This window comes from Staurois parvus, unplaced genomic scaffold (genome assembly GCF_062004578.1).
Source record: "Staurois parvus isolate SC_StPar_1 unplaced genomic scaffold, SC_StPar_1.0 ptg000711l, whole genome shotgun sequence".
Lineage (NCBI taxonomy): Eukaryota > Metazoa > Chordata > Amphibia > Anura > Ranidae > Staurois > Staurois parvus.
Genome location: NW_028318507.1, coordinates 1,105,212 through 1,130,505, shown reverse-complemented (window position 1 = coordinate 1,130,505; position 25,294 = coordinate 1,105,212). Strand labels below are relative to the sequence as shown.

Sequence of the window (25,294 nt, the reverse complement as noted above, 5' to 3'; positions counted from 1 at the left end):
CAGGGTCCAGGGGAGACCAGATATAATGACTGCAGGGTCCAGGGGAGACCAGATATAGTGAATGCAGGGTCCGGGGAGACCGGATATAGTGAAAGCAGGGTCCAGGGAGACCAGATATAGTGAACGTAGGGTCCGGGGAGATCAGATATAGTGAACGCAGGGTCCGGGGAGACCAGATATAGTGAACGTAGGGTCCGGGGAGATCAGATATAGTGAACGCAGGGTCCGGGGAGACCAGATATAGTGAACGCAGGGTCCGGGGAGACCAGATATAGTGACTGCGGGGTCCGGGGAGACCAGATATAGTGAATGCAGGGTCCGGGGGAGACCATATATAGTGGATGCAGGGTCCGGGGAGACCAGATATAGTGACTGCAGGGTCCAGGGGAGACCAGATATAATGACTGCAGGGTCCAGGGGAGACCATATATAGTGGATGCAGGGTCCGGGGAGACCAGATATAGTGAACGTAGGGTCCGGGGAGACCAGATATAGTGAACGCAGGGTCCGGGGAGACCAGATATAGTGAACGCAGGGTCCGGGGAGACCAGATATAGTGACTGCGGGGTCCAAGGAGACCAGATATAGTGAATGCAGGGTCTGGGGAGACCAGATATAGTGACTGCGGGGTCCGGGGAGACCAGATATAGTGAATGCGGGGTCCGGGGAGACCAGATATAGTGACTGCAGGGTCCAGGGGAGACCAGATATAATGACTGCAGGGTCCAGGGGAGACCATATATAGTGAATGCAGGGTCCGGGGAGACTAGATATAGTGAATGCAGGGTCCGGGGAGACCAGATATAGTGACTGCAGGGTCCAGGGGAGACCAGATATAGTGGATGTAGGGTCTGGCGAGACCAGATATAGTGACTGCGGGGTCCGGGGAGACCAGATATAGTGAATGCGGGGTCTGGGGGAGACCATATATAGTGGATGCAGGGTCCGGGGAGACCGGATATAGTGACTGCAGGGTCCAGGGGAGACCAGATATAATGACTGCAGGGTCCAGGGGAGACCAGATATAGTGAATGCAGGGTCCGGGGAGACCGGATATAGTGAAAGCAGGGTTCAGGGAGACCAGATATAGTGAACGTAGGGTCCGGGGAGACCAGATATAGTGAACGCAGGGTCCGGGGAGACCAGATATAGTGAACGCAGGGTCCGGGGAGACCAGATATAGTGACTGCGGGGTCCGGGGAGACCAGATATAGTGAATGCAGGGTCCGGGGGAGACCATATATAGTGGATGCAGGGTCCGGGGAGACCAGATATAGTGACTGCAGGGTCCAGGGGAGACCAGATATAATGACTGCAGGGTCCAGGGGAGACCATATATAGTGGATGCAGGGTCCGGGGAGACCAGATATAGTGACTGCAGGGACCAGGGGAGACCAGATATAATGACTGCAGGGTCCAGGGGAGACCATATATAGTGGATGCAGGGTCCAGGGGAGACCAGATATAATGACTGCGGGGTCCAGGGGAGACCAGATATAGTGAATGCAGGGTCCGGGGAGACCAGATATAGTGAACGTAGGGTCCGGGGAGACCAGATATAGTGAACGCAGGGTCCGGGGAGACCAGATATAGTGAACGCAGGGTCCGGGGAGACCAGATATAGTGAATGCAGGGTCCGGGGGAGACCATATATAGTGAATGCAGGGTCCGGGAAGACCAGATATAGTGAATGCAGGGTCCGGGGAGACCAGATATAGTGAATGCGGGGTCCGGGGAGACCAGATATAGTGACTGCAGGGTCCAGGGGAGACCAGATATAATGACTGCAGGGTCCAGGGGAGACCATATATAGTGGATGTAGGGTCCGGGGAGACCAGATATAGTGACTGCGGGGTCCGGGGAGACCAGATATAGTGAATGCGGGGTCCAGGGGAGACCAGATATAATGACTGCAGGGTCCAGGGGAGACCATATATAGTGGATGCAGGGTCCAGGGGAGACCAGATATAATGACTGCAGGGTCCAGGGGAGACCAGATATAGTGAATGCAGGGTCCGGGGAGACCAGATATAGTGAACGTAGGGTCCGGGGAGACCAGATATAGTGAACGCAGGGTCCGGGGAGACCAGATATAGTGAACGCAGGGTCCGGGGAGACCAGATATAGTGACTGCGGGGTCCGGGGAGACCAGATATAGTGAATGCAGGGTCCGGGGGAGACCATATATAGTGAATGCAGGGTCCGGGGAGACCAGATATAGTGAATGCAGGGTCCGGGGAGACCAGATATAGTGAATGCGGGGTCCGGGGAGACCAGATATAGTGACTGCAGGGTCCAGGGGAGACCAGATATAATGACTGCAGGGTCCAGGGGAGACCATATATAGTGGATGTAGGGTCCGGGGAGACCAGATATAGTGACTGCGGGGTCCGGGGAGACCAGATATAGTGAATGCGGGGTCTGGGGGAGACCATATATAGTGGATGCAGGGTCCGGGGAGACCAGATATAATGACTGCAGGGTCCAGGGGAGACCAGATATAAAGACTGGAGGGTCCAGGGGAGACCAGATATAGTGAATGCAGGGTCCGGGGAGACCAGATATAGTGACTGCAGGGTCCAGGGGAGACCAGATATAATGACTGCAGGGTCCAGGGGAGACCATATATAGTGACTGCAGGGTCCAGGGGAGACCAGATATAGTGAATGCAGGGTCCGGGGAGACCAGATGTAGTGAATGCAGGGTCCGAGAGACCGGATATAGTAAGTTCAGGGTTTGGGGAGACCAGATATAATGACTGCAGGGTCCAGGGGAGACCAGATATAGAGAATGCAGGGTCCGGGGAGACCAGATATAGAGAATGCAGGGTCCGGGGAGACCAGATATAGTGAATGCAGGGTCCGGGGAGACCGGATATAGTGAATGCAGGGTCCGGGGAGACCAGATATAGTGAATGCAGGGTCCTGGGAGACCGGATATAGTGAATGCAGGGTCTGGGGAGACCGGATATAGTGAATGCAGGGTCCGGGGAAACCAGATATAGAGAATGCAGGGTCCGGGGAGACCAGATATAGAGAATGCAGGGTCCGGGGAGACCGGATATAGAGAATGCGGGGTCCGGAGAGACCAGATATAGAGAATGCAGGGTCCGGGGAGACCAGATATAGAGAATGCAGGGTCCGGGGAGACCAGATATAGAGAATGCAGGGTCCGGGGAGACCAGATATAGAGAATGCAGGGTCCAGAGTTTAGTAACACTTTAAGCATTAATAAACTTAGCCGGTGTGTTACTGTATTTGCTGCTTTTATAATTATTTACACTGTATGTTGTCTTCTGTTGCAGAGAAAGGAGCCTGCAACTGGTCAAAAACTGAAATTACATTGTAGTAGGTTTCTGAGATTTAGGGCTATTCAATCTTTTTGCATTCTATGTCCCATTGGAGAGATTTCTCTTCACTTCCTGTCTTGTAGACCCTACAGGAAATGAGAGGAAATTTCTCCAAAAAGAGTGAAATGCTGTTTTAGAAAATTGTCACCTCTTGGGAGACTTCTCCATTCTTCTTGTTCTGGTGATAATTTAAACTTTTGGATTTTTCCTTACTACTGGTCCTGGTAACCACAGGCGTCAGGAAGATTACAGAGAGCGGATCTCTCTATCATATACTGTACTCAAACAGCAATAAAAACCTGAACGGGATTCTAGTCCCTCGCCACTTTATTCAAAGCAGAAAAAATGTAGACTTTGGATACTGCACACTTATGGTGACATCTAGTGGGGAAGTAACAGCATGCAGGCCACATTTTTATTTACTACAGTTGTGTTAGGTTCTAGGCCAGGGGTCTCCAAACTTTCGAAACAAAGGGCCAGTTTACTGACTTTCATATATGAGGGAGGCCGGACTGTGGCCAGTGGGAGTAGAAAAATTACATAATTGATGTCAATGAGAAAAAAATTTCCCCTTCATTGATGTCAGTGAGAAAAATAGTGCCCCATCATTGGTGTCAGTGAGAGAACTAGTGCCATATCATTGGTGTCAGAGGGAGGAGTAGTGCCCCATCATTGGTGTCGGTGAGATGAATAGTGCCCAATCATTGCAGACAGTGAGAGGAATAGTGCCCCATCATTGGTGTCAGTGAGATGAATAGTGCCCAGTCATTGGTGTCAGTGAGATGAATAGTGCCCCATCAGTGCTGTCAGTAGGAGGAATTGTGTTCCATCAATGGTCTCAGTGGGAAGAATAGAGCCCCATCAATGGTCTCAGCGGGAAGAATAGAGCCCCATCATTGGTGTCAGTGGGAGGAATTGTGCCCCATCATTGGTGTCAGTGGAAGGACTAGTGTCTCCTATCAGTGGTAGGATTAAGCAGATAAAAGCAAGCAAAGGGTCACATCTGGCCTGCAGGCCACAGTTTAGAGACCCCTGTTCTAGACCAATACTAAGTAGCCTGCTAACCAAATAGGTTCTAGGCCAGGGGTCTCCAAAACTTTCGAAACAAAGGGCCAGTTTACTGACTTTCATATATGAGCAGGGCCGGACAGTGGCCAGTGGTAGAAAAATGACATCATTGATGTCAATAAGAAAAAATTCCCCCTTCATTGATGTCAGTGAGAAAAATAGTGCCCCATCATTGGTGTCAGTGAGAGGAATAGTGCCTCATCATTGGTGTCAAAGGGAGGAGTAGTGCCCCATCATTAGTGTCGGTGAGATGAATAGTGCCCAATCATTGCCGTCAGTGGGAGGAATAGTGCCCCATCATTGGTGTCGGTGAGATGAATAGTGCCCAATCATTGCCGTCAGTGGGAGGAATAGTGCCCCATCATTGGTGTCAGTGGGAGGAATAGTGCCCCATCATTGGTGTCAGTGGGAAGAATAGTGCCCAGTCATTGCCGTCAGTGAGAGGAATAGTGCCCCATCATTGGTGTCAGTGAGATGAATAGTGCCCCATCATTGGTGTAGGTGAGATAAATAGTGCCCAGTCATTGCCGTCAGTGAGAGGAATAGTGCCCCATCATTGGTGTCAGTGGGAGGAATAGTGCCCCATCATTGGTGTCAGTGGGAGGAATAGCGCCCCATCATTGGTGTCAGTGGGAAGAATAGTGCCCCATCATTGGTGTAGGTGAGATGAATAGTGCCCAGTCATTGCCGTCAGTGAGAGGAATAGTGCCCATCATTGGTGTAGGTGAGATGAATAGTGCCCAGTCATTGCCGTCAGCGAGAGGAATAGTGCCCCATTATTGGTGTCAGTGGGAGGAATAGTGCCCCATCATTGGTGTCAGTGGGAGGAATAGTGCCCAGTCATTGCCGTCAGTGAGAGGAATAGTGCCCCATCATTGGTGTCAGTGGGAGGAATAGTGCCCCATCATTGGTGTGGGGGAGATGAATAGTGCGCAGTCATTGCCGTCAGTGAGAGGAATAGTGCCCCATCATTGGTGTCAGTGGGAGGAATTGTGTTCCATCAATGGTCTCAGTGGGAGGAATAGAGCCCCATCAGTGCTGCCAGTAGGAGGAATTGTGTTCCATCAATGGTCTCAGTGGGAGGAATAGAGCCCCATCATTGGTGTCAGTGGGAGGATTTGTGTCTCATCATTGGTGTCAGTGGAAGGACTAGTGCCTCCTATCAGTGGTAGGATTAGGCAGATGAAGGCAAGCAAAGGGCCACAGTTTAGAGACCCCTGTTCTAGACCAATACTAAGTAGCCTGCTAACCCAATAGGATCCAGTGATATCATTGTGAGAACTGGCACACTGTAGTATGTCATGGCTGGCTGTGTCTGATGCATTTACAGAGTTATCTGTCATTGTTTGGATATACAGCTGATACCAGAAAATTCAGTCTTCCAATTGGAAAAAAGCAACTAGTTACCCATTGAATTACACTGTCCCTGGCCTACTAAACTAAACCGTAGGTCAACTTTCGTTTTTTTGTTTTGTTTTTCAGGAGTGATGATAAAAAAAGTTGAATCTTAAAGGAGGCTGACATTACTGAATCCTTCCTTTGTAATGCTAATTGCCTGACAGTTATGTCTTTATGAAATTGACAGTCTTTGTTATGAATCAATGATCCAGAACAATTATGCAGATCAGAAATGTGGACTTTCCCCTGACTTCTTTAGATGCATACTTGTTCAAGACCAGTAATTTAGAAGGCACTGGGGCAAAAGAACGTCAACTGAATCACATTTGGAGAAGGAAGCTGAGATTTTGCCCCTTTTGTCCTATAATGACATTTCTGTCCAACAGGCCCAGGTTACTTAAAGCAAAATTAAAAGTGCTCTCTGGTAATGTCTGCATGACATTTTGTGAATGGCTGGGGGTGATGAGCCAGCTACCCATAATGATCTGTGGAACTGTAAGTTTCAGTGCTGAAAGTTTGGCACTGACAGCTCTGTGAAAAGTTAATGAAGCTACATGTTTCAAACAAGGAAGCAGCAACCAGACATGGGACAGATTGCTTAGAGGTCATTTATTTTTAAAGTGCAAATATGTAAACATAGATTTTGGCGCACTAAGAAGAAAAAAACAGATGTATACTGTGATGGCTAGTATATTAACCACACAAGTAAAGTCCAATGGTGGTTAAGAGATGGCCTGTGTCAGGGGAAAAGATAAGGAAGTCCTGGAAAATGTGCCAATGCCCAATATGGCCGCACTCTCCCTCTCTCCACATGGCAGCCATCTTTAAACCTGGAAGTGCCCAGTGGCTTCTATGGAAAGAAGCCGGGAACATTCATGCAGGCTTAGGTGCAGTAAATATTTAAATTTTAACAATGTTTGCTAAAGCATACGGGTTATGTAGTAATGTCAACAATTTGGAATAGGGAACCTTTTTAAATAAGGGAACCTGCACCACTTTGGCATGCTTCTGGCAAGTGAATGGTAAGGGACAGGGACCTGCATGTGAGAGAGAGAGTGGAAAACAGGGAAAAGTTCCTGAGGAGGAGTAGGGACATTTATGGGTAGGCTCCTTGGTTATTGCAAATCCTCCGGTGTTTGGAGCTGGTGGGAAGTGCTGCTTCATCCTAGATACCTCTTCTGGAACTGCTACCCCTGCTAGCCGAAGCTGTTTTCTGGTAACGCAGCTGCTAAATGCAATATTGACCTATTCTGCACCGCTCTGCAAATATAGAATATATCCACACAGGGCTTTTTTTGCTCAGAAAATACATGCCATGACCCCAAACCCCCCTCTTGATCATGTTTTTTTCCATTTCAGTGGCCAGAATAAATTTATATTCTGGTCAATGAAATGAATAAACACCCAAGTGCCTGACACGCCTAAACACATTTGCAATAATGAGGCGTATGAGCATTTTTGAAGCTGCTTTCCTCCTGTCAAGAGAAGAGCATTTACAAAAGCCCCAGTGTGCATGAAGCCTTAGTTCTCCATTGGAGTGGAGACCCCTCCAGTCTGCTTATTAACCTGAGATGCTTGATCGTGTTTGGCACTAGCTGACAACAGTAGTACAGTAGCAGTCATTTCTCCACTGTTTTGTGCCACACCAATACAAACAAAAGAAATAAATATGAGAATGCCTAAACATTTGTAATAGCAATAATTTTCTGTGCAAAGTAGTGCATTATCTGATAGAAATACAGGGGTGCCAATATTTTTTTCCATGACTGTATTTTTGCCATGGACTGTTCTTCACACACATCTTGAGTTCTGCAGGGCATGACTACAGTTTTTGAAACACTTCAGCATATATTAGCTGATCTTTACCCAGACCCAGGGGCGGACTGACAACTCATGGGGCCCCCGGGCAAAAGGGGATCATGGGGCCCCTGTGTCCTTGCCCACACCCAAAAAATCCTATGAAAAAGCCAATGAAAGATACCAGGGGCATCTCATGGGGCCCCCTACTGACCCCGGACCCTTGGGCAGTGCCCGAATGGTCAGTTCACCCCTGCCCAGTCCTGATAATTTTGGAAGGCTGTGAACAAATTTTAGATCTGTCTGCTTTGCGGAAATTTTCCAAGTGACTTCTGGTCCTTCTGATGTGTTAACTTGTGAAAACAAATTTTGGAAGAGAACACAAAACCTGCCCAGAGCTGAGAGTGTTGGTGTACCTAAAGATTTGAGAAGGGTCAATGGCAGCTTGAGCTAGATTCAGGCCAGTTGGGGTCTGCCTCTTGCTTCCAGTGACAATTCCAGAATAACTGTCACATTTATAAAAGATCTTTGATTTTCATTGTTTTTCATGAAACAAGAAGTCCACTATGTCCTGTCATCTGCTGGCAAATCAGGCTGGAACATTTCTGTTTTCCAAGTCTGCCTGCTTCCTCTCTATTCTGTACTCTGTACTTCTCTCTGTATTCTCACGTTATTATCTTTTAACCTTCCATTCACATTCTTCATGTTTTTTCTTTTATCCAGTTGCTTAGGGATTATTATACATTATTTATATAGCGCCAAAAGGTTTGCTCAGCGCTGTACATTATAGTGGGGGACAGTACATGAGACAGTACAGTAACAAGACAAAACTCGAGGGGTTCGAGGGCCCTGCTCTTTCGAGCTTACAATCTAGGAGGGAGGGGATAGTGGTACAGGAGGAAGTGGCTGTGGGGGATGGAGTAGTAGGAGTGTAGATCAGCAATTAGGTGAGGGTGGGGTAGGCTTCCCTGAAGAGATGGGTTTTCAGGGTGCACCTGAAGGCGAGGAGGGAAGGTGACAGTCTGATGGATTGGGGTAGAGAGTTCCAGAGGATGGGAGAAGTACAGATTATGACCACATCCCGAATGTCCTGGAATATGCACGCCTTGCTGTCCTCAAAAGACCGGGGGAGTCCCAATGTACTGAATAAAGCAAAAAACAAACAGAGGGCGCACTGGCCTAGTGCATTACCTTAAAAAATGTATTTAATAAAAGTCGGTATTGTACCCACAAAATGGCAATACACTCAAAGGCACATCATAAAGGAACAGCTCTGTCCGATCTGCACTGCGTGTCTGTCCACAATGGGAACTGTGGACTTCCAACTGGCTAATGCGTTTTGAGGACTTGCCTCTTCCTCAGAGCCAACCCCTCCTCTTGACACAGGGGAAACAGCTGAGGACCAGTCAGCACTTGGCCCTCCATGATACAGTATTGGAAAGTTATCCTAGCAGGTGACAACAGTAGCTATCCTGAAAAGCTAAACTAAGCCTGTTGAAACAGTGCTGGAGTTGCTAAAGATCTCCCCACTGGAGTTCCAGACAGCAGTGAAGACTCAGGCTGGGTGAACTACTACCCCTTCTACCCATAAACAAACATTCTTGTTAATTTGTGTGGCTGTTTTAAGCAGTCATGCAGCAGATGTGCGTTTAAACTTGTATTGATAGGCAGAAGGAGAACTTTATTTTTTTCATCATGATATTTATTGTATTTGGTTAACTGTTGAACAGATATAAGCTGCTCTTCTACTGCAGTCTCTTGCCAACTGTCTTGTAGACAATTCCTTTGTAGGTCAAAATCTGAAAGAAACAAACATATATAGTTGCAAAAAAAAGTATGTGAACCCCTTGGGATTACATGGAGTTTTGCATGAATTGGGCATAAAATGTGCTCTGAATGTCATCAAAGTCACAACAATAGAAGAACACAGTCTGCTGAACATAATACTACACAAACATTAGATGTTCCCATGGTTTAATTGCACATAACATGTAAACATTCACAGTGCAGGGAGGAAAAAGTATGTGAACCTTTGGACTTAACTGGTTGACCCTCCTTTGGCAGCAATAACCTCAACCAAACGTTTCCTGTAGTTGCAGATCAGACCTGCACAACGATCTGGAGTAATTTTGGACCACTCCTCTTCACAAAACTGTTTCAGTGTAGTAATATTCTTGGGTTGTCTGGTGTGAATCGCTCTCTTAAGGTCATGCCACAGCATTTCAATCGGGTTGAGGTCAGGACTCTGACTGGGCCACTCCAGAAGGCGTATTCTGTGCTGTTGCAGCCATTGTTTTGTTGAATTACTTGTATGCTTTGGGTCATTGTCCTGTTGCATCACCCATCCTCTGCGGAGCTTCAGTTGGCGGACAGATGGTCGTACGTTTTCCTGCAAAATGTCTTCATAAACTCTGGAATTCATTTTTCCATCAATGACAACAATCCGTCCAGGCCCTGAGGCAGCAAAGCAGCCCCAAACCATGATGCTCCCTCCACCATGTTTTACAGTGGGGATGAGGTTTTGATGTTGGTGTGCTGTGCCTTTTTTTCTCCACACATAGTGATGTGTGTTCTTCCCAAACAACTCAATATTGGTTTCATCTGTCCACAGTATGTTTTGCCGGTAGTGCTGTGGAACATCCAGGTGCTCTTTTGCAAACTTCAAACGTGCTGCAATATTCTTTTTGGACAGCAATGGCTTCCTCCGTAGTGTCCTCCCATCTACTCCATTCTTGTTTAATGTTTTCCTTATTGTAGATGTGTCAACAAAAATGTTAGCATGTGCCAGAGATTTCTGTAGGTCTTTAGCTGACACTCTGGGATTCTTCTTTACCTCATGCAGCATTCTGCGCTGTGCTCTTGCAGTCATTTTTACAGGATGACCACGCCTAGGGAGAGTAGCAACAGTGCTAAACTTTCTCCATTTGTAGACAGTCTGTCTTACCGTGGACACATGAACATCAAGGCTTCTGGAGATACTTTTGTAACCCTTTCCAGCTTCATGCAAGTCAACAATTCTTGATCGTAGGTCTTCGGAGAGCTCTTTTCTGCGAGGCATGGTTCACATCAGACAGTGCTTTTTGAAACCAGTAAACCCAAAACAGGTGTGTGTTTTTTAAGGGCAGGACAGCTGTCAGCAACACATCCAATATCATCACACTGATTGGAGTCAAGGTTGGCTCACTCCTGGCTCCAATTAGCTCTGGGAGAAGTCATTAAGCTAGGATCTCACATACTTTTTCCTCCCTGCACTGTGAATGTTTACATGTTATGTGCAATTAAACCATGGCGACATCTAATGTTTGTGTAGTATTATGTTCAGCAGACTGTGTTCTTCTATTGTTATGACTTAGATGACGTTCAGAGCACATTTTATGCCCAATTCATGCAAAACTCCACATAATCCCAAGGGGTTCACATACTTTTTCTTGCAACTGTACATGTGTACATTATTTGTTCACAACCATGGTTTTACAATGTATATTCTGAATAAACCAGGATGTCATGAGGCCTAGCAAAAATGTTCTCCGTGGGGAACTACATAAAGCAAAACCTTAGTAAAAGTGTAAGCAGGTGCACTTAGCTAGTCTGCCATTCAGTGGCTCTGTTCCAGAATAGTGTCTGGTTACAGAGAATAGTGTCATCAGGTGCTAGGCCCCTTTTATCTAGAACCCTCCTGTAGTGATGTATTGGATGAGTCAGTGCCCACATATAAGCCTGGTTGGGAGCAGCCCTAGTGCAGTTGGGGTATTGGAGCCAGAGACCCCACCTTTAGTCAGATGTAGTCAGCAAGTGGAGGCTCTGGACATGGCTGGAGGACAGGGAAATGTAGACCTGCACCCAGAAGAGCTGGCTTTAGTAATCCTGACTCTTATAGGGAGGCTAGAGCAGGCTGCAAAAGGCCTTTTAGGCCAGGCCAAGTGTTCCTTGGAGAGGCTATTCCCTTGGAAGACCTGGTAGAAGATGTGCCCAAGCCAGAGTTGAGTGCAGTGGTCCAGTCTCAGGAAGGCTACCTGTAAGGAGCAGTGAGCTGGATACCGACAGCCTAACGCAAACCAGAACAAGAGTACTGATGACCTCGGGAGGAAAAGGACTAAGTAGGGAAGATGGCATACTAAAGTGTACTGTTTCCTCATGTGACTGCTGCGGTTCGTCCACTCTATGTGATTGACAAAATGCTGTCAAGTGACCCTGGACAGTATGTCCACATGATGTGACTGTAATGCCATCTTAAAGTAACATCAGTAAAACGCAGCAATCCTAATTTTTTGTGTGGACATTTCTTCCTTAGAATATAAAGGTCAATGGCCAGAAATGTTGTGAGAAGGCCTCTGGCACAATGGTGAAAATCTCAAGCAGGAGGGTTGTTCTGGTAGCAAGAAGAAGCTTGGCAGGGACTTGTGCCTCTTGGCACCATCCCACAGCCATTTGCAAGCCCCATTACAAAATGGGTTACTAGGGGTCTTGCGTTTTTCTATAAATCTCAATTTATAGCTGCTTGCACAAGACCTTCAAATAAAATTACTTAAAAGGAAAATTCTACTTTTTGTTATTTTACATTTCTCTCTCAATCTGCAGCCAGCTGATTTGTTTCAAAAGCGTGCACTAAGATACAACAATTATCATGTTTGGAACACGTACATTAATGATGCAGATGACGGTATTCATGTGTGCAATATATACATATTCTTGATCATCTCTCAATTCATTAGTTTGGTATTTCACTCCACTGACACTGGTTGCTACTGGCTGTTCCCCCTGTTTAAAAAATAAGGTTCGACCGTTTTCTATGCATGATCCCTAAATGTACATTTGGTGTTCAGGTAGAAGAAGCATATTATCCTTACAGAGATGAGAAGATCTCCGGAGACTTCAGTGACAGAGAGGACCAGCTTGCCATCCACTAGATTAACGACAGCCTGGAACAGTAAAAAAATAAAAATAGTACAGGTTCATGTTTTTTTTTTTCAATAAATTCCTTTTTTTAAAATAACAGAATGAATATAACTGTATTTCACAAACAAATATATATATATATACACACAGTGGGGCGAAAAAGTATTTAGTCAGCCACCAATTGTGCAAGTTCTCCCACTTAAAAAGATGAGACAGGCCTGTAATTGGCATCATAGGTAGACCTCAACTATGAGAGACAAAATGAGAAAAAAAATCCAATCACATTGGCTGATTTGAAAAGAATTTATTTGCAAATTATGGTGGAAAATAAGTATTTGGTCACCTACAAACAAGCAAGATTTCTGGCTCTCACAGACCTGTACCTTCTTCTTTAAGAGGCTCCTCTGTCCTGCACTCATTACCTGTATCAATGGCACCTGTTTGAACTTGTTATCAGTATAAAAGACCCCTGTACACAACCTCAAACAGTCACACTCCAAACTCCACTATGGTGAAGACCAGAGAGCTGTCGCAGGACACCAGAAACAAAATTGTAGACCTGCACCAGGCTGGGAAGACTGAATCTGCAATAGGCAAGCAGCTTGGTGTGAACAAATCAACTGTGGGAGCAATAATTAGAAAATGGAAGACATACAAGACCACTGATAATCTCCCTCAATCTGGGGCTCCACGCAAGATCTCACCCTGTGGGGTCAAAATGATCACAAGAACGGTGAGCAAAAATCCCAGGACCACACGGGGGGACCTAGTGAATGACCTGTAGAGAGCTGGGACCAACGTAACAAAGGCTACCATCAGTAACACACTACGCCGCCAGGGACTCAGATCCTGCAGTGCCAGACGTGTCCCCCTGCTTAAGCTAGTACATGTCCGGGCCCGTCTGAAGTTTGCTAGAGAGCATTTGGATGATCCAGAAGAGGATTGGGAGAATGTCATATGGTCAGATGAAACCAAAATAGAATGGTTTGGTAGAAACACAACTCGTCGTGTTTGGAGGAGAGAGAATGCTGAGTTGCATCCAAAGAACACCATACCTACTGTGAAGCATGGGGGTGGCAACATCATGCTTTGGGGCTGTTTCTCCGCAAAGGGACCAGGACGACTGATCCATGTACAGGACAGAATGAATGGGGCCATGTATCGTGATATTTTGAGTGCAAACCTCCTTCCATCAGCAAGGGCATTGAAGATGAAACACGGCTGGGTCTTCCAACATGACAATGATCCCAAACATAATGCCTGGGCAACGAAGGAGTGGCTTCGTAAGAAGCATTTCAAGGTCCTGGAGTGGCCTAGCCAGTCTCCAGATCTCAACCCCATAGAAAACCTTTGGAGGGAGTTGAAAGTCTGTGTTGCTCAGCGACAGCCCCATAACATCACTGCTCTAGAGGAGATCTGCATGGAGGAATGGGCCAACATACCAGCAACAGTGTGTGCCAACCTTGTGAAGACTTACAGGAAATGTTTGACCTCTGTCATTGCCAACAAAGGATATATAACAAAGTATTGAGATGAACTTTTGATATTGACTAAATACTTATTTTCCACCATAATTTGCAAATAAATTCTTTCCAAATCAGCCAATGTGATTGTCTGGATTTGTTTTCTCATTTTGTCTCTCATAGTTGAGGTCTACCTATGATGCCAATTACAGGCCTCTCTCATCTTTTTAAGTGGGAGAACCTGCACAATTGGTGGCTGACTAAATACTTTTTTGCCCCACTGTATATATATAAACATAGGAGTATAAACCTTTCCTCTCACAAGAAAATGTGTGCAGGTGCTTAAAGCCCAACTCTATCCAAAACATCCTTTTTAAAGCATATCCAAACCCCAAAGCCAATATTTTATGGATTACAGCTTACCAGACCTTAGATGTGGTGGCTGCATTAGTTTTAATTTTTCTGGTTTACAGTAAGTATCAATTTTTTTCCCTTTGATCTAATCAGAAATGCAGTGTCCTTTTTAATTCCTGTGAGCTTAAAGCTGAACCCTGGGCACGAAAACCTTAATTAAAATAGTTATATTCCTTAATTGCCACAAATGTTTGTACATCTACTCTGCAGAAACTAATCTCAGATATTACCTTTAAAAAGTAGTACAGGCTGCCTGCAGACAACTACAGGAGGGGGCGGAGACAAGACCAGTCACCCTGCACAAGGAGAGAGAGCAGCAGTGACTGGTCTTTATTACAGGAAACTCCTGTGCAGAGGTAAGGTTTCACACTGAATGGATGAGTGTACAGATCTGGAAGAAATACACAGAGCACACCAAGATTCAAAGAAGTACGAGTCTTGTATTTAGAAAATATTTGTTTATCCAGGAGTTTAGTTTTAACCTTCCTAGTGGTAATCCCGAGTGTGACTTGGGGTTAATTTACAATACCAAAAGCAGCAACCCAGAGCCACACTCGGGATTACACTGTAGTGCTTGTCCTGTGATCCCCCGATCCTTACCTTGTCCTGCGATTCCCCCAATGTCCTCCCGCTGTGCCAGCATCCGTCTGTTAGGATTCCATTCCTGTATCAAACCATTTCACATACATTTTGTCCCGAGTGCTTTGTCCTGTGCCCTGACCTGCATTTTTACCGTTCTTTCTGTCTGGAAACTTGAGAATGTCCATGGCGTCGAAAAAGGATCCCTTTAGGTCAAAAGCGGTTTTAGTCCAGCTAGAAAACAGCGATAGTAAATCAGAACCACTTGCAGAATTGAGTGATAATGATTTGTGGGGAAATTCATCATCAGACACTGAAAGTGACGACAGCGATGATTCTGCCACTGAACTCAGCGATGTGCGAACTTTGCGCTCTATTTCAAATTTCAGTGTTTTTGGTTTGATTACATTATTGAATTAAATGTATTATTATTTTTTATAATTATTTATTATAATTTTATGATTTTGTGTTTCAAACTTTATCATACCCGGGATGTTTACTAGACTCTTGTTTGGGCAGATTTAAGTGAGTTATTCCTAAGAATTACAGGCCTACAATATAAAACAACAAATTTCCATGCAAAACAATGTACCGCTTTGACATTCAAAAATAATGAGATCATTAGACCGTCAGGGAGGTTAAATGAAAGCAGAATATTATATTTATTGTGTAATCTACTAGTCCCATTAATCCACAATGTAATGAAGATGAACAAAGACAGACGTCTGAAGTCCAGCCTATGAGACAGCCATTGATGCCTCCATACGTACAGTGGAGAAATCAGTGTAGACAAGAAGGAACATTAGCTGCTTCTTCAGCATTCTATGTGATCTTCCCAGCCTTTTACTTTGGTTTGTACAGGCTTTGCTCTGCCATCAAAAAACGTAGGTTAAATAAACTTGTTAAAGAGACCTTGTCACCATTTAAATAATACATCTCTTAAGAATATATGTGCATTTAATGTAATGTCTGCATTTTATTTACTGATAGAAGCTTCCTTTGTATAGACAGCCAAAAGCCCTGAGACTGCTGCTGAGTGCCACCATCTAGGATGTAATATCAGCAGACTCTCAAGTGACACTCTATAGCACAGGTGTCAAACTGGTGGCCCTCCAGCTGTTGCCAAACTACAAGTCCCATGAGGCATTGCAAGATTGACAGTTACAAGTGTGACTCCCAAAGGTAGAAGCATGATGGGACTTGTAGTTTTGCAACAGCTGGAGGGCCACCAGTTTGACACCCCTGCTCTATAGTATTCCTCTTCACTCCTCACCCAGCTGCTACATAAAGGGTTATGTAGGAAAGAGAGAGGAGGGGTAGAGGAGCTGGGCCAGCACACACAGTAATTAGACATTCCCAGAAGAGGAGAGATCTTAGCAGGAGTAGTCAAAGTTGCTAACCAATTCAAAGGCACATTGCAAGTGAATAAAAGTAGTTTATGGAACAGAAAAAAACCTCTGTATACAAGCATTAAAAATACTTGATTGTTCTGTTGTTTTGTTCCATGTCCATTGGGTAACTTTATCTCCATAATAGAGATGATATATTCCATCTGATAGGTTTATGATCAAACTACGGTGTCTTCTTTATGCCGTCACTTCATCTAAAACGGTATGGTATGTGATCTTGTCTGGTGTTATTAACCATTTGGATGTAAGGTAAACAATTGTAATGGTCTCCAGTCATACTGCTGTGCGCAGTACATTCCACTCCAATAGGCATTCATTACAACTCAGCACACATTTTATATATATATCTCATTAAAGGGTATATTTTAGATTCATCAATTGGCCAGATGGAGCGTAAGGATACGCATCTCATTCCACATTGTCAAGCTTTAGGCCACGTTCACACCATACATGCAGAAAAACTGATGGAAACTGATGTGCAGATTTCATTTGCAGAGACATTTTTCATACATGCTTCAATGAGTTTTATACATGTTGCAGGTTCCTGCTCAGAAAAAAACTGCATGTGATACCAGTGTTGTGGTGTGAACAGGGCACATAGAGAACAACTGATTTTGTTGCGCGCTTGCAGAAAAACTGACATCTCTGCACCATGGTGTGAACGAGGCTTTAAAGTCCGGGGTTTCAATCCCACAAGGACACTATAGGCATGGAGTTTTTACGTTCTTTCCTTTCTGAAACAGAAACAATATTGTGTTTCTAACAAGGTTCCAGTACACTGTGATATTATTTTGATGCTCAGTTTTATCTAAAACTACAAGTTAATATGACCATTTCATCCTCTAACAACTCCTCCTATTGGTGTTCTTACCATAACTTTCCCATGAGTCGGTGAATCCAGTTCAACCTCCTCACCGACTGTGAATCATTGCGTAGGACACTGGGCCCTGTGGTCACTGTCATCACAAAATGGTTTCCAGTCTGGACAATTTCAGTGATGGTCTTCAGATCTTTTCTTTTCTGGATTACGTCATCAGGAACCCCTGAAATCAGTAAAATACCTTTGTTATGTGCTTTCCAGAAACCATAAACTAGCCTGCATGGGCATTGCATTCAAACTGGTCTCAGTCACACATCTAAGCATCCACACACATATTTCAGGATTGCTTTGGGGTTGCCAGGACATTGCAACCCGCCGGTGCTGGTATTAGGCTTAGTTCACACTGGCACGGAAAGCAGGCATTTAAGGGATGTTGTTAACGCTCCTCAAATGCCTATGCAAATGATTTTATTGACAGCACACAGTGCTGTTCACATTATTATAAAATTGAAGCCTCATGTTGAGTCTGGAGGAGTTTGAAGCCTTTCAAAGACTCCCATTCAAGTGTATGGTGATGCTCTGGCAGGCATTTGCGGGGCGTTTGCAGTGCAGTTGTGGCACGTTAATAACATGACAGTTTATTATAGGCATTTGTGGTGTGGTTTTAACGCTTGTAAAATGCTTATAAAACGCTTCAAAACTGTGCATAGGGAGTTTAGGGGGCATTTTTAACGCTAGTAAAACACCAGTCTAACACCCTCACTAAAGCTCTTTAATGTCTGTCTGCTGCCAATACCAATGTTGTAGGAGAGTTTAAGAGTTAGAAATGTAGTCAAGTGTGAACAAGCCCTTAAGGAGATTGTGGGTACAGGTCATACAGATGAATAGAGGCAGCTCTTGGCTTGCTATGACATACAGATAGAATAGTTATTAGGTATAACTTGGCCTTTCTGATCTCTTGTAACACTGAGGAACCCTTGAATTAACTGTGAGGTCTCAGGGAACCCCCACTAATATATACAAGTACTATATCTACAGCTCACCGCACATCTGAATGATGGTCAGTGGGAAGAAAGCTCCTTACAGTTTTGGTGAGTGTGAAGAATTCCGCCCCTTTCAGATAAAATGTGCATTTATGTCAGTGGTTACATACAGTATCTGAAAGACAGAATTGATTTGCTCATGGAACCCCTAGCAACCTCTGGAGGAACATTGAGGTTCCACAAATCCTGGTTGAGAGGCTGGTGTAGCTAGTGGTCAGTTAGCTTGGTGATTGATAACAGTCTGACTTCAACAAGACTCTTTGCCTTCATCAGTGAAAAGGACTGGTGGCTACACCAGGAAAAGGATGAGAGGATTTTTTTTAATTTTTTTTTACAACGACTTTTATTTATGTACAATATTTGTTTTTTTCTTCACCATAATGAAATTATTTTAAGATGAGAACCTATTTTAGAATACAATTTGGGATATCTGAAGGTGACTGAATATGCTGTATCTAAACAAACAGGAACTTCTATGCAGCTAGCACATACAGTATGTAACACCCTCCAGGTTAGTCAGATAGTATTAGAAAGAGGCTGAGTAGCAGCCAGGGAATGAGTCAGCCTGGGAGTGAGGTTACCTCAGGAAAGGCTGGGAGGCTCTAACAGGTCAGAGCTTTCTGGGGCCCTCTCACCTCTCCAGAAACCTGACAGCTTTCTGGAGGGGGTGGAAGAGGCTTAGATCTGCATGTTTGAGGGACCCTGACAGGAGGTTGAGCATGGTGACCAGGGAAACCCTCAAATGTGCAGAGCCTGGGGGAAGGTGTGCAATTTCGGATGGAAAATGGATTGAGGAAGGCTAGAGTGTGGAGCCTGGAAGGGTGCCCCAGGGAGGGGATCTCACCAAAGGCAGGTTGCTTGAAAAAAAGAGGATCTCCACTGCCTCAACATCTCCTAGGGAGGACAGCCTGTGCAGCAGGGAAGGAGCCAGCCCAGCATAAGGTCTGAATGCAGCCACCAATCCACCAAGCTAACAGGAGAGGACAGAGTGAGTACTCATACACCCCATGAGCCGGATAAGGGGAAAGGGACGTCAGGTGCAAGACCCAACTAGCTCCTCATCTGGGACTGCTTGTGCTAAATTAGCAGCTTCTGGGCCTGGACCCCCTTGTCCAGGGATACCCTCAGGCAGATGGATGAAGAGGAGGATTCATCTGTGGTGTGAAGAGGTACACCAAAGAGCCATTGGTGCTCTTCCAGAAAAGAGACTGTTGCTAAAGGTTCCTGTAATAAATAAATAAATCCACATTTCTGTACATAGTTGCTAAGGAGTTTGTTCTCAAGTTCTGCAGTTCCTCGGGCATCCCATATACCCCTAGACCCCATCTAAGTTCGTAGCCCTTAATAAAATCACAAAACCAAGCTCAAGGGCTGTTCTTTGGCTCCAGTGTGCAAAGTGTGGAAAATGTGTGTTGCCTGGCCGTGTAGAGCATAGGGAGACCCAAGTAAAAATTCAGCAGCCCCTAAGGGGGTAGTGCTACTCATACATGAGCAGTATGATGTGATTTACTTGGGAACAAGAGTCTAGCCTAGACAATTTACAGTGGAGTTGAGTGAGGGCTACAAAATGAACTATTAGCAATTTGTGAAATCCGTGCCCAAAGCCCAGACCACCAGAGAAATTCTTCCTTCAAGGATCAGTAAACAAGTTACTATGCTGTCCTAATTGATTATTTTATTTGTTTTTACACTAGCCGATGTTTCCTTTTGATTTACCAAAACTCTGTAACCTTTTTACATTTGAGCATTATTCCAGACTGGGGTGAAGATAGAAGTTGATGAAAAAAAGATGGAAAAAATTGTTGGCACATTGTGGCATGATGGAAAGATTGAGTGCCTGTGGACTATGGAGTCTCAGGAAATAACTAGTGATTTAATGGAGGTGGTGTATCTGTTCTGAGACATCAAGCATGCACAGTAGACGTTTCCAGACCTTATTAAATTTGATTGATACTTAATGTACCTTTTGGAAGTATACCATCTGTTCCATTGCAGACCGTAGAACACATGCACTGAAAACTAAACCATTCTGCTCCACTAGCATTTAGCAGACTCAATAATCCAAGGGGTCATGAGATATGTTTTCAGGGGCCGCAAAGCATGGCAATCTTGCCCAGCTATTAGAAAGAACAGAACAGTTCACAAAGCGGGTCTTATTTAGATATCTTATAGGCTGGAAAATATGCAACATATAGAATAGAACTATTACTCTTTTTTTTATTTAGCGGCTGTATGTTTATTATTATTTTGGGGGGGGGGGGGAGTACATTTAGGGTAGTGAAGTTAATTTTATTGATTGTATAATTACAGTATGTTAAAGTCTAGCTCTATCTTTCCTTTCATTTCTTTCCTTCTCTCCTTTCCAACTATTTAAAATAATGTGAAAAGTATGAAGGATTTACTCATGTCAGCCTCATGTTTATGGTTTATGTACTTTAGGCTGTTATTGGGTACATTACAAATATTATATTATTATTATTATACAGTATTTATAAAGCGCCAATAGTTCGCTCAGCGCTGTACATTACAAAAGGGGGACAAAACATGTGACAGAACAATACCAATACAATGCAAAACATGAGGGGATAAAGGGCCCTGCTCTTTCGAGCTTACAATCTAGGAGTATTTTCTCTATTATGTCTTTAAAAGTTTTTTCGTTTCTTTGAGTTGATTAATTTTATTTTGTAAACAATTTAATTTTGATTTTTAATTTTATTAGGTAATCCCCCACTGTAGAGAAGCCTTAGAACCTTTTGTCAGGTTTAATGTTGTTTGTGCCCTGATAGAAACAATTTATTTTCCCTTTCATTTATTCTAAAGCTGGCCATGCACTAGTAGATTTCCAAATGAATGTTCATTTGAACAATTGTATGGAAATCCGTATGTAAATTCTTAGTATATTCAATGACTTGACGAATATCGTTCGAAAGTACTTAACCACTTGAGCTCCAGAGGATTACCCCCCTTAATGACCAGGCCTCTTTTTGGTACTCGGCGCTGCACTAATTCAACTGATAATTGCGCGGTCATGCAATGCTGCACCCAAACGAAATTTACGTCCTTTTTTTCACACAAATAGAGCTTTCTTTCGGTGGTATTTGATCATCTGTGCGCTTTTTATTTTTCACGCAATAAACAAAAAAAGGCCAAACATTTTGAAGAAAAACAATATTTTTTACTTTCAGCTATAAAAAATATATAGTAAACTCAAAGTTGTTTATAAATTTAGGCCAAAATGTATTCTGCTCCATGTTTTTGGTAAAACAAATCCCAATAAGTGTATATTGATTGCTTTGTGTGGAAGTTATAGCGTCTACAAACTATGGTATAGATACTGCAATTTACGCCATTTTTCTGCTATACAGCGCTGCGCTAGTTTAACGGACAATTGCGCGGTCATGCAATACGTTACATAAATTAAATTTACATCCTTTTTTTCCCCACAAATTGAGCTTTCTTTTGGTGGTATTTGATTGCCTGTGCGGTTTTTATTTTTTGCGCTATAAAAAAAAAAGCCTGACAATTTTGAGGAAAAAAACCCAATATTTTGGACTTTTTGCTACAAAACATGTCCAGTAAACAAAAATGCAAAAATCAAATTTAGTCATAAATTTCTGCCAAAATGCATTCTGCGACATGTCTTTGCTAAAAAAAAAAAAAAAAACCAATATGTGTAAATTAATTGGTTTACGTGAAAGTTATAGCGTTTACAAATGGCGGGAAAGATACTGGGATTTTTAGGTTTTTTTTATACTAATAATGGCGGCGATCAGCGAATTATGGCGGCGATCAGGGACTTATGGCGGGACTGCGGCGGACATTCTGACATTGGGGGGTACTGACTTGGGGTCACTGACATCCCCAAAAACACTAATACAGTGATCAGTGCAAAAAAAAAAAAACACTGACACTGTACTAATGGCAATGGGGAGGAAGGGGTTAACTTTATTTTGCAGGGAAGGGTTATAGGAGTGAGGGGAGTGTTTTACTAGGGGGCGGGGGTGTGTACTGGACGGGACAAGGCTGATCAAGAAAGGGAAACTGTTCTTTCTCGATCAGCTCATCCTCGAGCTGACAGGGAAGTGACAGACAGCACAGCTACTGCAGCTGTGCTGTATGTCACTGTTTGCCGCCGATCGCCGGGAAACAGCCGCTAAGGACCGGCTGTGACCCGGCGACTCACATCTGCGGCGGTGATCGGTGAGACAGATAGGGCAGCGGCACGCCTCCTATTTGTTTACAAAACACACATTTTAAAACGTGGTTTTGCCTGCGAGTGCCGCCGTATATCTACAGTGGCTGGGCGGCAAGTGGTTAAACATTTTGTTTTGATTTTTAACATTCAATTCTGAATAAATAGATTTTCCCAAACAAAATCTACATTTACTGTTAGAAATTTGTAGGCTACATGTTCTTAAAATAAAAATGTTTGAAGTAAACTCGTGTATGGCCAGCTTAACATTTGTTGAATAGAAAGAAGGTAAGGAAGAATCTCCCTAAAGAAGACAGAAATAAAGGAAATGTACTGAGAGAAATATGTGGCTTGAACTTGCAGACTTCTATTACAGGAAATGTTACATAATACAGGCAGCGTTTTGTGGACACCTTACCATCACACTATCTATGCTTGTTAAACATCCAATTTCAAAACCATGGGCATTAACCACTTCAGCTCATTGGGTTTTTTTAACTTCTTTTGGCAATATTACTTTACAATAAATTCTTTTCAATGGAATTTATAGACAAATATATCTCACTTTGGACAGATTTTTTCCATAGAACTGGAAGTAAAAGGATATTTCCCAAAAGGAAATAGATGGAACAAACAACAGGGGCATTAACTCCTTACTCTATCAAATATGACTTCTACTACAGTCCAGCAGCCTCCTGGGATATCCACGTCAGATATCACAGGAGGCATCAGCCTACAGACAGCAGCTGGAGAAGGACCGATCTGGAAGGGCGGGCTGCAAGAACCCAGACAACTCTCAATGATCTAAAAAAGGTAGATGTCAAGAACGGAAAAAGTATTTCCTCATATTTGTAAATTAAATGATTTACAGAGGAGTGTTTTATTTGTTGATTTTGATATATTAAAAAGGCCAAAAAAATGGAGACTTTATTACCACTTTAAAAACCAGACAAGACGCAGAGACTGGCCAACAGATTGGAATTTCTATGGTCCCAAGACCTGATGCAAGCATATCAGCAAATGGAGACCATGCAGGTTTAGCTGTACCTACACAATGTGCTGAACCAACTTCCCAATTCTCTTCTACTAGGAGAGAGTGACCCAAGTCTGTCTATGCACACCCATCAAAATGTTATATTTATAAAAAACCACTGACAACCAAAAAGTGAACATTTCTTGTATCAGTGTGCTGGATGGCATAATGTATGTCTACAAGTGCCATGAAATGGGCAGACTTTAGCCTTCCAGAGACCACAGTGAACTGGTTTCTGAAATTAGCTGGCTGTATCTTACAGTACATACAGTACATGGCTAAACGCTGCCAAATTATTGAGTCCAGGTGCACAAAGGCAGGTCCATGATGACACCGTTTATGGAGTTTGGTGTGACATAACTCACGTGGTCAACACAGAATCCTGAATTCAACCCTACTGGCAGGATCACCGCTGGGCTGAACGGAACAGACAAACAAACTTGTAGTGTGTACCAAGCTGAACATTCAGTTGCTGGCTTCAAAACAAAAAAGTATACAACGCCTGTGTGTTTACTATAGTAAGCAGTCACAGTCTGAGAAGAAAAGCCTGTCCCCTGACAGCATTGTGCAGTGAAGGACCCTTGCTCTTTCTGTGGAAGCAGCGGTTGTTCTGCAGAGGACAGACCTATAGCTTTGGGATCAGCGACACTCATGCACCTTGCAGATTGGAGAGTTCTGTCTCTGACTCAGCAGTGGGGTATCAGATCGCTGAAAGGCAACCGTTGGCTCCACACAGCGAGAAAGGGTCCTTCTCAGCAGCATTGCAGATAGAGGACAAAATGTTCTTTGGTTTTTTGTTTTTTTTTTGTTACAATATTTTTGTTTTGATGCATCTTAAATGTATTTAGAGGATTTATACTGAAAAATATGTTGACTTTTACATTTTCAAAAGGAGAACAGATATGGCAATCCCCTGTAATTGTCTCAGAACAGCAACTTAAAGTGATTCTAAACCCACTTAATTTTCTTTAAAATAATAAACATGTCATACATACCTGCTCTGCGCTCCCCTCAGGTCCCCCTGCTGGTGGTCCTGGCTCCTCCCCCTTTGCCAAATGTCCTCATAGCAAGCCACTGGCTATGGGAGCACTCGTGCAGGTTCACTGCCGAGCCAGCTCTGAGTGTCCATTGACTCACAAAGCACAGCCTGGCCCGGCTTCCTCCTCACTGGCTGTGATTGACAGCAGCAGAAGCCAATGGTTCCCGCTGCTGTTTCTGAGCCAAAGAGGAGGGAGAGAACAGAGACATGGAATATTGATTTTTGCCAAAATGTCATCTATCCTTCTAGTGTAAGATCTGAAATTACTAAGAATAAAAAGGTGCTCTGGATAGGCAGTGGATTGCTGCTGACAATGTATGTGTGTTTTGGTTATAGAACTAAACTGCCCGAGTGATGCCTGCTGTAGTACTCTAGTGATAAAACATGAAAAGGAACCATGGCTTACCTTGCGCCTATGATCCCCAGGTAATCCAGTAACCTGAGAAATGGCTTTTTCTTCTGCCCCATGGTCCCAACTTCCTACTGAATCATCTCACACACTGCTCAGCTCACCGGACCATCACTGATCAAGGAGAAACCAGCAGGAACCTTAAACCAGGAGAAAATACAAAAAAAGAAACAACAAAATATATAATACATTTCACACATACCAGCCTTTATATAATATTAACCTCAAACATATGGCTGAAATATTTATACAGGTCTTATCTGACAAAAGGATTTGTATTTCTATCCTTCCAGTCCTGAGATCTACACAGCTCTGCCACACAGCACAGTCCTGTTTGGCAGGGCAGGAACCCCATTTTTTTCTGCTGCAGTTAACGAACACTTAC

General features: G+C 43.9%; 1 long non-coding RNA gene across 1 annotated transcript; it reads right to left on the bottom strand.

Annotated features, from left to right (window-relative positions):
- Positions 1-15,596: 15,596 nt before the first annotated feature.
- On the bottom strand, positions 15,597-25,046 carry LOC149445772 (uncharacterized). Its single transcript, XR_016306342.1, has 3 exons — positions 24,907-25,046; positions 17,245-17,416; positions 15,597-15,833 (listed from the first exon to the last, which is right to left on the bottom strand). It is a non-coding gene; the product is annotated as an uncharacterized LOC149445772 (long non-coding RNA).
- Positions 25,047-25,294: the final 248 nt, after the last annotated feature.